Genomic DNA, 16,752 nt, shown 5'->3' with positions numbered 1-16,752 from the left:
ATCTCATATCGCTGAGTCTTTCCTTGTTCCTCAAACAATTTACGGACATGTAGGAGAATGGATCTAGCATCCATCTTTTCATGTTGTCTAAGTAACTCAGGAGTCATAGAGCCCAACATATAGCACTGAGCAAGAGTGGAGTCATTAATGTACTTCACGTAGCAAGCGATCTCATCCTCGTTTGCCCCTTCTTTGGGCGTAGGCATCACTGTCTCAAGGACGTACACGATTTTCTCCGTTGTGAGAACAATTCTCAAGTTACGGAGCCAATCCGTATAATTTGGACCAGTGAGGCGGTTGACATCAAGTATGCCACGTAAGGGATTTGAAAACGACATAAAAATGCAGCAGAAATGAATAACATGTAGATTTTGCAAGAGATAAACTATTAAGATATGGACTTCTATCTTAATATGCTCCCACTATTTTACTAACGAGTCACGCGACACCCTCAGCACATGAAACGGAAGTCTCTGGCAGACTTCTAGTGGGGATCAGGATCCAATCAGCGTCTTAGAGTAACCTCGAGGGACTCGACCAATCACACTAAGCCTAAAAGGTAGGCAACTCTTGTCGATCACAACTCCTTATGATTCCTGTCCTGTTCGGCCTCTGAATCACCATGGCCTCGAGGGACTCGACCAAGTATATCATGCCCTCAGGTCACCGGTGACATCTCTATGTCGTAAGCAAGATAGCGAATCGCGATATAGGTGAGTCTCGAGGGACTCGATCAACTCAACCTACACCGGGAATCGGTTCCTACTTATAATGATGGAAGGCCACGTGGGTCAATCTAATTGCCTCACGTTTACCGACTTAATATTATCGAGAGATGTTTCTATGATTTGGTCTCCTAATATGACATGTCACACATATACATATTTAATATATATCTACATCGCATGCAAATATATATACATATCTAGTATGTGTATAAGCAATTACACCAGATGATCATGGACCACAATCTAATATGATTAGGCCCGAGCCAGTAGGCCTAATCACTCACATCAAGATCTATGTGTGCAACGGTGCATCTCCATGCCCTGTGATCGTCCATCTCATCCTCGTCGGTTCCGTCGATATCTTGATGCATCTTCATGCATCACGATCATCCGTCTCGTGGGTCCCGCTATCGCATCCACGCTCCTGCTATGCCTCCTCATGTGATTACAACTTAATCATAGGCACGCAGGCCCGACAATAAATGAGAAATTTAATGGAGGCTCGTAGACCTCAATAATAATAATCACAAGTACACACATCACACGGTCCATGATCATCCGTCCACACATCATATATCACATGTATAAATAATCATCATCATGTAGGACTACTAGATAATAATAAAAAATAATAATCAACTAAACTTTTTAATTAATTAATATTTTCTAAAATCAGGGACATTATAGGGAATTTCTGAATTCATAGGGGTATTTTCATAATTTGGACAAAAGACAAAAACTGAAATTTCTCAAATTCCGAGGGGCAAAATTGTCTTTTGTCTAGAAAACCCTAATGCCCTTTCCCCTTTTCGCTGCTGCCGCCGCCGCCACCATGCCGGCGGCGGCCTGTGCGGCGGGGCAAGGGCATTGCCCTCGCCTGCAAGCGGCACGCTCGCTGGCAGCACTGCCGCTGGAGGTGGGAGCCCCTTTCGGGCGCCGTCGCCTCCGCAGGCGGTGCTGTCCCGTCGGGCGACCGCCCCTGTGGGGGGGGTTTCGCCCGTGGGAGCAGCGGCGGCAAGCGTCGCTGTGGGTGGGCGCCCCCTTCGGGCGTCGCCGCCTCCGTAGGCGGTGCTGTCCCGTCAAGCGACCGCCTCTGTGGGGGGGGGGGGGGGGGGGGGGGGGGTTCGCCCGCGGGAGCAGCGGTAGTAGGCGCCGCTGCCCTGCGTTGCCTCTGCCCGTGGGCTGCCAGCCCCGCCGGCAACAAGCCTGGTGCAAGCAGGCCACCGCCCGGCTACACCAGGGAGATCGTATATCCCTGTTTCTTTGCAGATCCTTAGGAGAGGGTGAAGGAGGTCAAGCGTCCTCCTCTCTAGCGGTGATCCACACAGCAAGGTTGCTACGACGCTCCTCAAAACTCCAGGCCTATTTTGAGGTGGAGAGGGAGAGGAGAATAGGAAAGGTAAGCAAGAGCTCTCTAGCCTATGGGGCTCTGAATTCCTCCTATTTATAGAGGTCCCCTGTCAAACCCTGATAGGTCCTCCCTTAGTGGGTATTGGATCTGCATCCAATAAGACAAGGGCTCCGTCGGATATCTCATATCCGAACCTCTACTCATCGCAATGCCTACCATATGTGTGTGACCCTCTAGGCCCAATATCGAGCTGGCCGTGAGTCATACCTGTCAGAACTCCTTCTAACTTAATGAATTATTATCTCTGTAATAATTCACTCGACTCATCGACTACGGACGTACTAGGCCACTACGCCGTAGTCCCCAAACGATACAGGGGAATCCAATCCATTGGACCTGTCTGTCCTCAGTTACCATGTACCTATAGTCCCTCATCCATCTAATATCCAAGAGACCGTATATCGAGCATGGTGTTGTCAGACCCATACGGTTTCTACTCGAGTCTCGCTCTAATCGGATTCTCCCGAAGAACTCTTTCTCCCTCAACCCGAATGACTCTGGCCAGGGATTTGTCTTAGCAAGAATACATGGGATATTCCTCTCATGATGCCGAGAGTGGATGATCCTCTATCGACACTCAATAGCCCTCGTAAGATCGACTACCACTCCCAATGACCAACTGTACTTGATATGGGACAACCAAACCTATAAGTCTAGTATCAAAGAGTGGAGCACTCATACAGGACATCCTTAGTGTCTCAAGTCTAAGGACCAGATACACCACTAGGACTACGGAATCGCTGTCTGATAATAAGGCATCATCAACCATCCAGCATTTCGTAAGCGGATCAATCAGTGAACTCATTCTACAATGAGCACCTGTATTGTATCCCTAGTGTCCCTACACAAGCAGCTATGAGACCAGCTGCATCCATCATATGGACGGGTATACAGCACACCAGTGTGTCCGGTTATCACGATATCCCTCTCGAGTAACCTATGACCGGGATTATTTATGATATGTGTTTAAAGGTGAATCGATCTCACTATCGTGATCTCATCACGATCCGATTCTCATTGCACAAATCCAAGGACATCACAATATATGTATGCATTTATGCTATAGTTATAAAGTGATATACGCCAAAATATAATAAGCAAAAAGATTCTGTATCAAGTCACATGTGCCATCACTCATGTGATTGGCTTGCTGGGCACCTATGTCTAGCAGCCAGGACCCCGAAAATCCGGGAAATGACATTTTTGAGCTCCAAATTTAAACCAGTTTGGGGCCTATATATACCCCACCCTTTCTTGCATGAAAGGGCACCAAAAATCCAATCTTTCTCTGTGATTTTTAGAGCTCAAAAGTGTTGTAAATGCTAGAAGTTCTCCTCCCTATTTTCTTCCAAGTTTTGAGCTTTCAAGAGAGGAGAGAAATTCGGTAAGGGTTGTCTCCTAAGCCCGTCAAAAGGAGTAAAACTATAAAAGGGTGGTTGGCCTTCGCCTATTGAAGGAAGGCCTCTAGTGGACGTCAGTGACCTCATCGGAGGAGAAAGCCAAAAGTGGATGTAGGTCAAGATTGACCGAACCACTCTAAAATTACGGTGCTCTCTGGTTTGCATTTATTCTTGTTGCTTACCTTACTACAAACCTCCATATGTGCTTTACTTCCTCTTTACTTTTGCTGCACTCCTTTTCAAACTCACTTTCAAGTTAAGTTTTCGAAAATGGTTTTATGTCAGAAATGATTTCATCATATGAACGTAGTTTTAAACATCGAAAGTTTTCTGCTGCACTAATTAAACCCCCTCCTCTTAGTGCTCTTGATCCTAATAATTGGTATCAAAGTGGGGTTAACTCTCAAATAGATTAAAACCCAAGAGAGATGGCATACGTCAGAAACCAAGAGGGCCACTCTATTACATGTCCACCCATGTTCAATGGGACGGACTACACCTATTGGAAGACCCGAATGAGGATCTTCCTTATTTCAATGGATTTTGAACTTTGGAATCTTATCAAAAATGGATTTTCGAAGTCTTCTCTTCCAATGATTGATTGGAATGAATTGGAGAAGGAGACTTTCTCTCTTAATGCAAAGGCTATGAATGCCTTATTTTATGTGCTTGATAAAAATGAGTTCAATCATGCTTCAATTTATGAAATCACATTTGATATTTGGTATACACTCGAAGTGACTCACGAAGGCACAAGTAGAGTGAAAGAGTCAAAAATCAATCTTTTGATACATTCTTTTGAACTTTTTCGAATGAAACCGAGCGAGACTATTGGCGACATGTACACCCATTTCATGGATGTTGTTAATGGTCTAAAAGGACTCGGCAAAAGTTTTTCAGATTTTGAGCTCGTAAATAAGATTCTAAGATCCCTTCCTAAGAGTTGGGACCCTAAAGTCACTGCTATTCAAGAGGCTAAAGATTTAAACAACTTCTCTCTTGAAGAACAAATTGGGTCATTAATAACCTATGAAATGAATTACAAGGCTCATTAAGAGCAAGAAGACACCCTTCTAAAAAATAGGAAGGATATGATACTTAGAACTTTAGATGACCACTTGAGAGAAAACTCAAGTGATGAGGACTATGACGATGACTTGGCACTTCTAACAAAGAAATTTAAAATTTCATTAAGAGAAACAAGTTTAAAAGTGACACAAAAAATAAACTTGAATCCAAAAAGGACGAAGTTATTTACTACGAGTGCAAACAGCTAGGACACCATAAAAGTGATTGTCCCCAAGCCAAGAAGAGAACATCAAAGAAGAAGGCGTTCAAAGCAATGTGGGATGACTCGAGCGTATCCGAAGAAGAGGAGTCCAACACCGAGCAAGTTGCTCGTTACGCCTTAATGGCCATCGGAGAAGAGATAACAAATTTAATTGATGCAGATTTATCATTTGATGAATTATTAAATGCATTCTATGACTTATTTGATGAATGCAAAACAATTAGTAGAAAATATAAATTGCTGAAAAATAAACGTGATAGTCTTGTTAGCAATTTTGATAAATTAAAAACTGAATATCATGATAGTTTAGCTCAATGTGAAAAATGTCATGATCTAGAAACTCTCCAAAAGGAAAACTTGCTACTTAATGACACCTTGAAGAAATTCGAGGTTGGTAACAAGTATTTGAACATAATCCTTGCAAACAAGGGTCACGTTCCCAAAAGAAGTGGAATCGAATTTGTGAGAAGTCCTCTCCAAAATCCAACCACCTTCATAAAAGGCCCCATCTTACATGTTCGACACGAAAGCAAATGCAACTTTTGTTGCAAACATAGACACAAAACGCATCAGTGTCCATTCAAGGAAATTAGTCCGAACAAATTAATTTGGGTTCCTAAAGGAACCATGATAAACTCTATGCAATATGATAAACAATGTAGATCAATTTTTGAGGCACCCAAAAGCAAATGGGTACCTAAAAATTATCCTGTCTCGTAGAGACATAAACAATTACAAGCTGGGAGCAAGAAATAATATCCTGCTCTTTGGATACTCGATATTCATGACCCGAGATCCAAAAAGAACACGCGATGCTCCCTAGCCTAAATAACAAAAAGAGGATTAGAAAATTAAAATTACAAGAACAATACAGATACAATCTTATTTGATCCCTCAGAATTAAAAACCCATGATTTTTCCTTCACAAATCCTCTAGATTTTCGATCCCATCAAATTGATTTGTTTCTTACTTTAGAATCCAACTATATCATGAACTTACGTCTTGTAAGCAAAGTTTGTCATGAACTTGCAAAGCTTACCAACTTGAATAATCTGTCATAAACATGTGTACGATATTTGAATTAGAGTATGCATGTCACAAGATCGATCTTGATCATGCAAAATTTCTCATCTTAAAATGAAAGTTTTTACGTAATTACGTAAGTAAAATTGATTGCTCCACAAATGAAAACTCTTTTCAAGTCAAAAACATTCAAATCAGACCACACAACCGTCAGAACAAGTGCTCACTGCCTGCAGGCGATGGCACTGTCCAACTGGTGGTAGCACCGCCGGCTGTCATGTGTTGCAAGCGGTTGCACCGCCCTAGCCAACGGTGCAACCACCCGCAATCTTGCCCCCTTTTAAACCGAGTTAGGGCCGACGGTGGAACCGACCCCAACTCACTCCTTTCCCCTCTTTACACCTCCAAAGTTTCTCCACCTCCATTTCTCCCCTCTTAGCATCCCAAATACTTCTCATTTTGAAGCAAAAGATCAGAAATCTATCATTCTCTTGAAGATCTCACTTAAAGTATTCTTTAAGAAGCCTTTAAATTCTGTTTTTGAGTCATTTACTCTTGCTCATTACTATCTTCTTAAATAGCAGTAGTTATAGGCTCTAGAAGATCCTCTAGCGGCAAAGGGAAGAGGAGATTAGAAGAAGAAGAGAAGATTAGAAGAAGACTTTGATCTTACCCTTTTCGATTCAAAATATCATGTTGAAAAATTTTCTTCCTTCGAATTTAGAAGTGTCAATAAGGGAAAACATGTAGATCTAGATGAACTAAGAGACTTAGAGACAATCCAATAGTTTGCAAACTTAGATCTACTCCCAATTTTATAAATTAGTGAACCCATCTATTCAAGACTTGTTAGATTGTTTTACAACAATCTACAAGTAGATGAAGAAGAAAGAGTGTCTACCTATCTCTTAGGACAACACGTCTCCATTACGGATAGATTCATTTGCGACATGATAGGCATTCCCATAAAAAATAGAGGTCTTTATTTTAGAGGATCATGGGATAATGAAACAGTTGGGACAACATATGTTAAAGCCTTAGGAATAATTTTCGGTAATCCCAACTTTGTGATAGTTCCTAAAAGCTGTGAACATCTACTACCACTAAACATTAAGGTACTTCATCATATCCTAACTAGCATCATTCTCCCTAAATAATACCATCATGATGAAGTAAGTCAAATGGAATTAGGAACCATGTATTGGATCATGAAAGGACATAACATCTGTTTTGGTTACCTTATCCAACAAAACATGATAGAACTATATAAGAAAGACATGATGCTTCGATATGGTAGTATAATCACTAGAATACTTAAAGCCTATGATATTCCAATACCACCTGATGAAGAAGTGATGAAAGTAGACAGGTTTAGCATAATAAATAAAAATCTACTTCACCGATTGTGATGTATTTATAGAAACGGTAATTGGGTTAGAATGCCTAGAAGAACCGATCCCCCTCAACCTGAACTAGAACCCAAAACACCAGTCTTTAGGGGTACTTAATCTCCTATGATCTGTCCCTTTGAGGAAACACATCCATTTGAGCAAGCTCCTACATCATCTATCGAAGACATTGGGATTCGGATGGACCGATTTGAACAAAGACAAGATCAGCTTGAACATCGATAAGATCAAATCCTATCTGAGCTATAGCAAATTCATCGATAATTTGACTCCTTGTTTAGGCATTTTAATTTTTCACCTCCTGAATAAGTTAGTATATGTATATGTGGACACAATCACCTCTTGTTGTAACAATTACGTTGTTGTAAACTCTTTATGTAACTCACCTTGATCACAATGCCTTGATGACTACTAATCTTTAATATGGTTACTTGATGTATTAATTGGTGAGCATATGCAGGGTTACGTTGTTTAATCTAGTTACACATCGTCGAATTTCACGTTGAAATTAAATGTTTCTATAATGCCTACTTTGAAAACCTTATGTCTTGGTTACCATGATAAATATGATTTGAGAAAGTAATATAGTCATGAAATTGATATGTCATTACCATGATGTTAATGTGTCATGATATTACCATGATGTTGATGTATTGCCATGATATTAATGTGTCATTATATTGTCATAATACTAAACATCAACTAGCTAATATTTTTACAAAACCTCTAAGTGAAGAACAATTTGATTTCATAATAAGAGAATTAGGAATGTTGATATGTCCGAATGCATAAACTTGTTAAAATTATTTTTCGGACTTTATTGATTGCATGATCAAATCACTTGATTGCCATTACATGGCTAAAATTACATGTTGGAAATTATGTTTTGGATACAAAAATTTCCATAATAATGAGCATGTTTTGTCTTCATGATTATATTTGAAAATTTATAGTATAGTCTTGTCCGAATGCATGAAAGTGTTAATTTCATTTTCGGATTCTCTTAACCAGTGGTATCCTAACAATTGGATTTTCTCGATACATTATTCTTTTCCGAACTTAATAAGCATATGTCATATCGAGTTTGATTCTCATCATTGATTTTTGACATATGAAATCAACTAGCAAATACATCTCTCATACACTTATCATGTGAAAAATATTTTTTGAGAAATGGATTTGATGAAATGATTCCTGCTTGTAAATTCCTTCTTGAAATATGGATGATAGTGTTTTTATTGCAAGGATTTGTTTCACATATATATCTTGATCCTTGTAAAAATGAAGTATGATTTAATCTCTCATCGATTTTAACTTCATTCAAAGTAAACTCACAAATAGCTGGTATCACAAATAGCCTTCCTCCTTCGTGTAAAAAGATAATAACAAATAAAAAGGAAGAAGTATTCAAAGCTATCTCCATGTCATGTTTTCCTTGAGATGTTTGCATAATTGATATCCTATCACTCACTGTTGGAAAATACCATATTTGCATAATTACCGTACTTATGCTTAAAATTTGCTTATATCCTTCTCCTTTTTGTTGATGACAAAGGGGGAGAAATATATGAATTAATGCTATGAGTGCTATATTTGAATGAGAAATATATGAATTAATACTATGAGTGTCATATTTGAATGAAAAATATATGAATTGATGCTATGAGTGCCATATTTGCACTATGTTATTGTCATATCATGATAAAATATCAAGAACTTGTATAGCAACTTTACTTGTTGATATCTTGTCATGTGATACTACGATTGCTAAATACTTGAAATGTTTGCTTTACGTTAAGATATCAAAAGCTTAAATTGTAAATTTACATGTTGATATCTTATGTTGAACTGCTACCATCATTCATATTTGAAATGTAAAACTTGAGAATGGATGTCAAGTGTTGACATCATTTTTAGTAAGATACATCGTGATAGGAATCATGATGGGAGTAATTGATAAGGTTAAGATTTCTTAACTTATCAATAAGTCTATTGAATTCAAAGGTCTTGAATTCAAGAATGACTTATCTCAAGTATGGCATATAGATAGGGGGAGTTAAGGTGAACTCCGTTATCAATTGATTGTCATCATAAAAAATGAGGAGATTGTTGAATCTCAGATTTTGATGATGAAGTCAATTGTCATTTGTTATCTAATCCATATGTTGAGATACGTGTGTAGGATTAACTACGATGAAAGTAAGACATGCAGTTGGAGTTACGCCGGAGTCAAGACTATGATCACGTTGGGAGTTCGAGAGTTCGACGGAAGTCCGGACGGTCGTCGGAGATTCTGCAGGAACAAATCCGAAAAGTCCAGGAGCTTGCCAAAAGAAGCTCATCGAAACTCACCAAGGGGATCGTCGCAAGTCCAAGAGTTTGCCGGAAGTCCGCAAGAGTAACACCGAGGGTTCATCGAATAATCAACGAAAGTTCGCCGGAAGCTCGTCGGAAGAAGCGATTGACGCACCGGAGCAAGTTGCAGTAAATGTCTTAAGAAATATCATAATTAGCATGATGATTAAGTTAGAAATGAGAGGTGATCCCATTAACTTAATCTTGGGGCAATTTGGCTCTTGACAGACCCAAATTAGGCCGAAAGGATCAGCCCATTCGGACCTAGATTTCTTGGCTAGCGGTGGCACAGCTTGGGTCGGTGGTAGCACCACCCAAGGCTTAGTCTACGAGCTAGGCTAGGCGGTGCAACCTCCCTTGACAAGCGGTGGAACCGCCTGAGCTCGGTCTCTAAGCTTTGCCAAGCGGTGCAACCGCCCCAGTCAAGCGGTGGCACCGCTTGGACTCAATCTCTGAGAGAGACTGGGCGGTGCAACTGCCCCTGTCAAGCGGTGGCACCGCCCAGAGGCTCAGTCTTTGAGCTGCCAGGCGGTTGTATTGCCCCAATCAGGCGGTAGTACCGCCAGGACTCCAGAAATCTAGGAAATGATATTTTTAAGCTCTAAATTCAAATCAGTTTGGGGCCTATATATACCCCACCCTTTCCTACATGAAAGGGGACCAAAAATCCAATCTTACTCTGTGATTTTTAGAGCTCAAAAGTGTTGTAAAGGCTAGAAGTTCTCCTCCCTCTTTTCTTCTAAGTTTTGAGCTTTCAAGAGAGGAGAGAAATTCGGTAAGGGTTGTCTCCTAAGCCCGTCAAAAGGAGTGAAACTATAAAAGGGTGGTTGGCCTTCGCCTATTAAAGGAAGGCCTATAGTGGATGTCGGTGACCTCGTCGGAGGAGAAACCAAAAGTGGATGTAGGTCAAGATTGACCGAACCACTCTAAAATTGCGGTGCTCTCTGGTTTGCATTTATTCTTGCTGCTTACCATACTGCAAACCTCCATATGTGCTTTACTTCTTCTTTAATTTTGCTGCACTCCTTTATGAACTCGCTTTCAAGTTAAGTTTCCGAAAACGATTTTATGTCGGAAACGATTTCATCGTATGAACGTAGTTTTAAACGTTGAAAGTTTTTCGCTGCACTAATTCACCCCCCCCCCCCCCACTCTTAGTGCTCTTGATCCTAACATAGTTGCCTACCTTTTAGGCTTAGTGTGATTGGTCGAGTCCCTCGAGGTTATACTAAGATGCTGATTGTATCCTGATCCCCACTAGAAGTCTATCGGAGACTTCCGTTTCATGTGCTGAGAGTATCGCGTGACTCGTTAGTAAAATAGTGGAAGCATATTAAGATAGAAGTCCATATTTTGATAGTTTATTTCTTGCAAAATCTGTATGTTATTCATTTCTGCTGCATCTTTATTTTTCAAAAAATGTCGCTTTGAAATCCCTTGCGTCGAATACTTGATGTCAACCACCTCACTGATCCAAATTATACGGATTGGCTCCGTAACTTGAGAATTATTGTCACGGCGGAGAATATCATGTACGTCCTTGATACAGTGATGCCTGCGCCCGAAGAAGGGGCAAGCGAGGATGAGATCGCTCGCTACGTGAAGTACACTGATGACTCTACTCTTACTCAGTGCTATATGTTGGGCTCTATGACTCCTGAGTTACAGAGACAACATGAAAAGATGGATGTCAGATCCATTCTCCTACATGTCCGCAAATTGTTTGAGGAACAGGGAAGGACTCAACGATATGAGATATCCAAGAGCCTCTTCCGTGCTAGGATGATTGAGGGGACACCGGTTCAGAACCATGTCCTAAAGATGATTGAGTGGATAGAGAAACTTATAGGTCTAGGAATGGTCATAAAGGATAACTTTGTGTGGACATTGTGCTTCAGTCCCTACCAGATTCTTTTCCATAGTTCATAATGAATTTTAATATGAACAAGCTTGAGGTGACTCTCCCAAAGCTCCTCAATATGTTGAGAGAGGTAGAGAGTACTATTAAGAAAGAGAAGCTAGTTCTCTACACTGGTGGGACCAAAAAGAAAAGGAAAGCAGGAAGGTCTCTTAAGAAGGGAAAGGGCAAGGGCAAACCAAGTAAAGCAAAGGTTGCTAAGAAAGACCCAACAAAGGACAAAGGCAAGTGCTTCCACTGTGGTAAAGATGGGCACTGAAAGAGGAACAACAAAGAGTACCTTGCAGAAAGGGCGAAACAAAAACTTGATGAAGCTTTAGGTACATTCATGATCAGTCTCCATTTGTCATACTCTTATTATAACACATGGGTATTGGATACCAGTAGTGCTTATTGCTAGTCATAGGTGCCCAGCAAGCCAATCACGTGAGTGATGGCACGTGTGACTTGATACAGAATCTTTTTGCTTATTATATTTTGGCATATATCACTTTATAACTATTGCATAAATGCATACATATATTGTGATGTCCTTGGATTTGTGCAATGGGAATCGGATCGTGATGAGATCACGATAATGAGATCGATTCACCTTTAAACACATATCCTAGATAATCCCGGTCATAGGTTACTCGAGAGGGACATCGTGATAACCGGATAGACAGGTGTGCTGTATACCCGTTCATATGATGGATGCAGCTGGTCTCATAGCTGCTCGTGTAGGGACACTAGGGATACAATACAAGTGCTCATTGGAGAATGAGTTCACTGATTGATCCGCTTACGGAATGTTGGATGGTTGATGATGCCTTATTGTCAGACAGTGATTCCGTAGTCCTAGTGGTGTATCTGGTCCTTAGACTTGAGACACCAAGGATGTCCTGTATGAGTGCTCCACTCTTTGATACCAGACTTATAGGTTTGGCTGTCCCCAGATCTAGTACAACTGGTCATTGGGAGTGGTAGTCGACCTTACGAGGGCTATTGAGTGTCAATAGAGGATCATCCACTCTCGGCGTCATGAGAGGAATATCCTATGTGTTCTTGCTCAGATAAATCCCTTGCCAGGGTCATTCGGGTTGAGAGAGAAAGAGTTCTCCAGGAGAATCCGATAAGAGCGAGACTCGAGTAGAAACCGTATGGGTCTGACAGCACCATGCTCGATATACGGTCTCTGGGATATTAGATGGATGAGGGACTATAGGTACATGGTAACTGAGGACAAATAGGTCCAATGGATTGGATTCCCCTGTATCGTCTGGGGACTACGGCGTAGTGGCCTAGTACGTCCGTAGTCGATGAGTCGAGTGAATTATTATAGAGATAATAATTCACTGAGTTAGAAGGAGTTCTGACAGGTATGACTCACGGCCAGCTCGATATTGGGCCTAGAGGGTCACACACATATGGTAGGCATTGCGATGAGTAGAGGTTCGGATATGAGATATCCGACGGAGCCCTTGTCTTATTGGATGCAGATCCAATACCCACTAGGGAAGGACCCATTAGGGTTTGACACGGGATCTCTATAAATAGGAGGGATTCACAGCCTCATAGGCTAGAGTCTTTGCTTGCCTTTCCTATTCTCCTCTCCCTCTCCACCTCAGAATAGGCCTGGAGTTTTGAGGAGCGTCGTCGCAACCCGACTGTGTGGATCACCGCTAGAGAGGAGGACGCTTGACCTCCTTCACCCTCTCCTAAGGATATGCAAGGAAATAGGGATATACGATCTCCCTAGGTAACACAATCAATATACGCAGTTTTATGTTTCACGGATTTTTTCACACCAATCTTCGCACGACGACGAACATCTTTTTGGGAATCGGGGATTTTGTTTTCTTGTTCTTCCGCTGCGCATGTAATGTCTCCCCCATTGATTTCCCAACAGTGGTATCAGAGCCAGGTTGTTCGTGCAAATGATTGGTTTTGAACTGCGTGTGTTGTGTTTAGGAAGAATTTTGACGTCAAAATCGTTGACGCAAAAGCGAGGAAGGGCAGCAACTGTTGCTGCCCTCGATCTGCATGCTTGCAGCCACCTGCAGCGGCAGCCGCAGCCGCAGCCGCAACCAAGCAGCACAGCGCCGGCGCATGCGCAAGCGCTGTGCCTGCAGCAGCCGGCCGGCGGTCTGCTTGCAGCAGGCTTGCGATCGGCGGGGCTGGCAGCCCGCGCGGTAGAAGCGCCTATGGCCGCTGAGCCCGCCGGTAGAGGCACCGCGGGGCAGTAGTGCGGGCTGAGGCATCGCAGGGCAGCGGCGCCTGTGGCCGTTGCTCTCACGGGCGAAAACCCCGTAGGGGCGACCGCCAGCAAGGCAGCACCACCTGCGGGCGCTGACTCGCGTGCAGAACCGCCCGCGGAAGCGGCGGCGCCCGCGGGGGTGCCCACCTGCAGCGGCAGCGCCCCCAGCGGGCGTGCCGCCTGTAGGCGAGGGCAATGCCCTCGCCCTCGCCGCACAGGCCGCCGCCAGCAGGGTGGCGGCGGCGGCGCAGCAGCAGCAAGGGGGAGAAGGGCATTAGGGTTTTCTGGGCAAAAAGATAGTTTTGCCCCTCGAAATTTGAGAAATTCCAGTTTCTGTCTTTTGTCCAAATTACGAAAATACCCCTATGAATTCAGAAATTCCCTATATGTCCCTGATTTCAGAAAATATTAATTAATTAAAAGGTTTAGTTGATTATTATTTTTTATTATCTAGTAGTCCTACATGATGATGATTATTTATACATGTGATGTATGATGTGTGGACGGATGATAATGGACCGTGTGATGTGTGTACTTGTGATTATTATTATTGAGGTCTGCGAACCTCCATTATATTTCTCGTTTATTGTCGGGCCTGCGTGCCTATGATTAAGTTGTAATCACATGAGGAGGCGCAGCGGGAGCGTGGATGCGATAGCGGGACCCACGAGACGGATGATCGTGATGCATCAAGATGTCGACGGAACCGACGAGGACGAGATGGACGATCACAGGGCATGGAGATGCACCGTTGCACATATAGATCTTGATGTGAGTGATTAGGCCTACTGGCTCGGGCCTAATCATATTAGGTTGTGGTCCATGATCATCTGATGTGATTGCTTATACACATACTAGATATGTATATATATTTGCATGCGATGTAGATATATATTAAATATGTATATGTGTGACATGTCATATTAGGAGACCAAATCATAGAAACATCTCTCGATAATATTAAGTCGGTAAACGTGAGGCAATAAGATTGACCCACGTGGCCTTCCATCGTTATAAGTAGGAACCGATTCCCGGTGTAGGTTGAGTTGGTCGAGTCCCTCGAGACTCACCTATATCGCGATTCGCTATCTTGCTTACGACATAGAGATGTCACCGGTGACCTGAGGGCATGGTTTGCTTGGTCGAGTCCCTCGAGGGTATATCATCAAATCAGACTCATCTTGTAACGAAGGTGTTGACTTAACCGAGCATCATGGTTGGTCGAGTCCCTCGAGGCCATGGTGATTCGGAGGCCGAACAGGACGGGAATCACAAGGAGTTGTGATCGGCAAGAGTTGCCTACCTTTTAGGCTTAGTGTGATTGGTCGAGTCCCTCGAGGTTACACTAAGACGCTGATTGGATCCTGATCCCCACTAGAAGTCTGCTGGAGACTTCCGTTTTACGTGCTGAGGGTGTCGCGTGACTCGATAGTAAAATAGTGGGAGCATATTAAGATAGAAGTCCATATCTTGATAGTTTATTTCTTGCAAAATCTGCATGTTATTCATTTCTGCTACATCTTTATTTTCAGAAAATGTCGCTTTCAAATCCCTTACGTGGCATACTTGATGTCAACCGCCTCACTGGTCCAAATTATACGGATTGGCTTCGTAACTTGAGAATTGTTCTCATAGCGGAGAAAATCGTGTACGTCCTTGATACAGTGATGCCTACGCCCGAAGAAGGGGCAAACGAGGATGAGATCGCTCGCTATATGAAGAACATTGATGACTCTACTCTTGCACAGTGCTATATGTTGGGCTCTATGACTCCTGAGTTACAGAGACAACATGAAAAGATGGATGCAGGATGACTGAGGGGACACCGGTTCAGAACCATGTCCTAAAGATGATTGAGTGGATAGAGAAACTCACAGGTCTAGGAATGGTCCTAGAGGATAACTTGTGTGTGGACATTGTGCTTCAGTTCCTACCAGATTCCTTTTCACAGTTCATAATGAATTTTAATATGAACAAGCTTGAGGTGACTCTCCCAGAGCTCCTTAATATGTTGAGGGAGGCAGAGAGTACTATTAAGAAAGAGAAGCCATTTCTCTACACTAGTGAGACCAGAAAGAAAAGGAAAGCAGAAAGGTCCCTTAAGAAGGAAAAGGGCAAGGGCAGACCAGGTAAAGCAAAAGTTGCTAAGAAAGACCCAACAAAGAACAAAGGCCAGTGCTTCCACTATGGTAAAGATGGGCACTGGAAGAGGAACTACAAAGAGTACCTTGCAGAAAGGGCGAAACAAGAAGCTTGGTGAAGCTTCAGGTACATTCATGATCAATCTCCATTTGTCAAACTCTTATGATAACACATGGGTATTGGATACCGGTAGTGCTTATCATATATGCAATTCGTTGCAGGTTCTGGCAAGGCCTAGGAGACTAGAGAGAGGCGAGATGGACCTCAAGATGGGTAATGGAGCAAAAGTTGCTGTATTAGCTGTTGGCGAGGTCTCCCTACATCTGCCTAGTGGAGCTTTTATTGCATTAGATGCATGTTATTTTGTTCCTTCTATTATCAAAAACATTATCTCCATTTCATGTTTAATAGTTAGTGGATATAAATTTGTTTTTGAGAACAATGGTTGTTTAATATTATTAGATGATAAGATCATCACGAAAGGAACATTGCATAATGGTTTATTTATGTTAGACACTACTCCACATATCATGAATGTAAATGTGTCTAAGAGGAAACGAGATAAAGTGAACAGTGCATACCTGTGGCATTGTAGGCTAGGTCACATCCATGAAAGAAGGATTCAAAAGTTACTAAATAATGGATATCTAGATCCATTCGACTACGTGTCATATGCAACTTGTGAACCTTGTATTCGTGGAAAATTGACCAACTCTCCATTTAGTGGAATTGGAGAGAGAGCCACTGAGTTGTTGGAACTCATACATAGTGATGTATGTGGACCCATGTCAACTCATGCCCTTGGAGGTTACTCCTACTTCATTACATTTACTGATGA

Source organism: Musa acuminata, chromosome BXJ3-9 (genome assembly GCF_036884655.1).
Source record: "Musa acuminata AAA Group cultivar baxijiao chromosome BXJ3-9, Cavendish_Baxijiao_AAA, whole genome shotgun sequence".
Taxonomy (NCBI): Eukaryota; Viridiplantae; Streptophyta; class Magnoliopsida; order Zingiberales; family Musaceae; genus Musa; species Musa acuminata.
The sequence above is the reverse complement of the archived record's forward strand: the minus strand, read 5'-3'. Positions refer to the sequence as shown.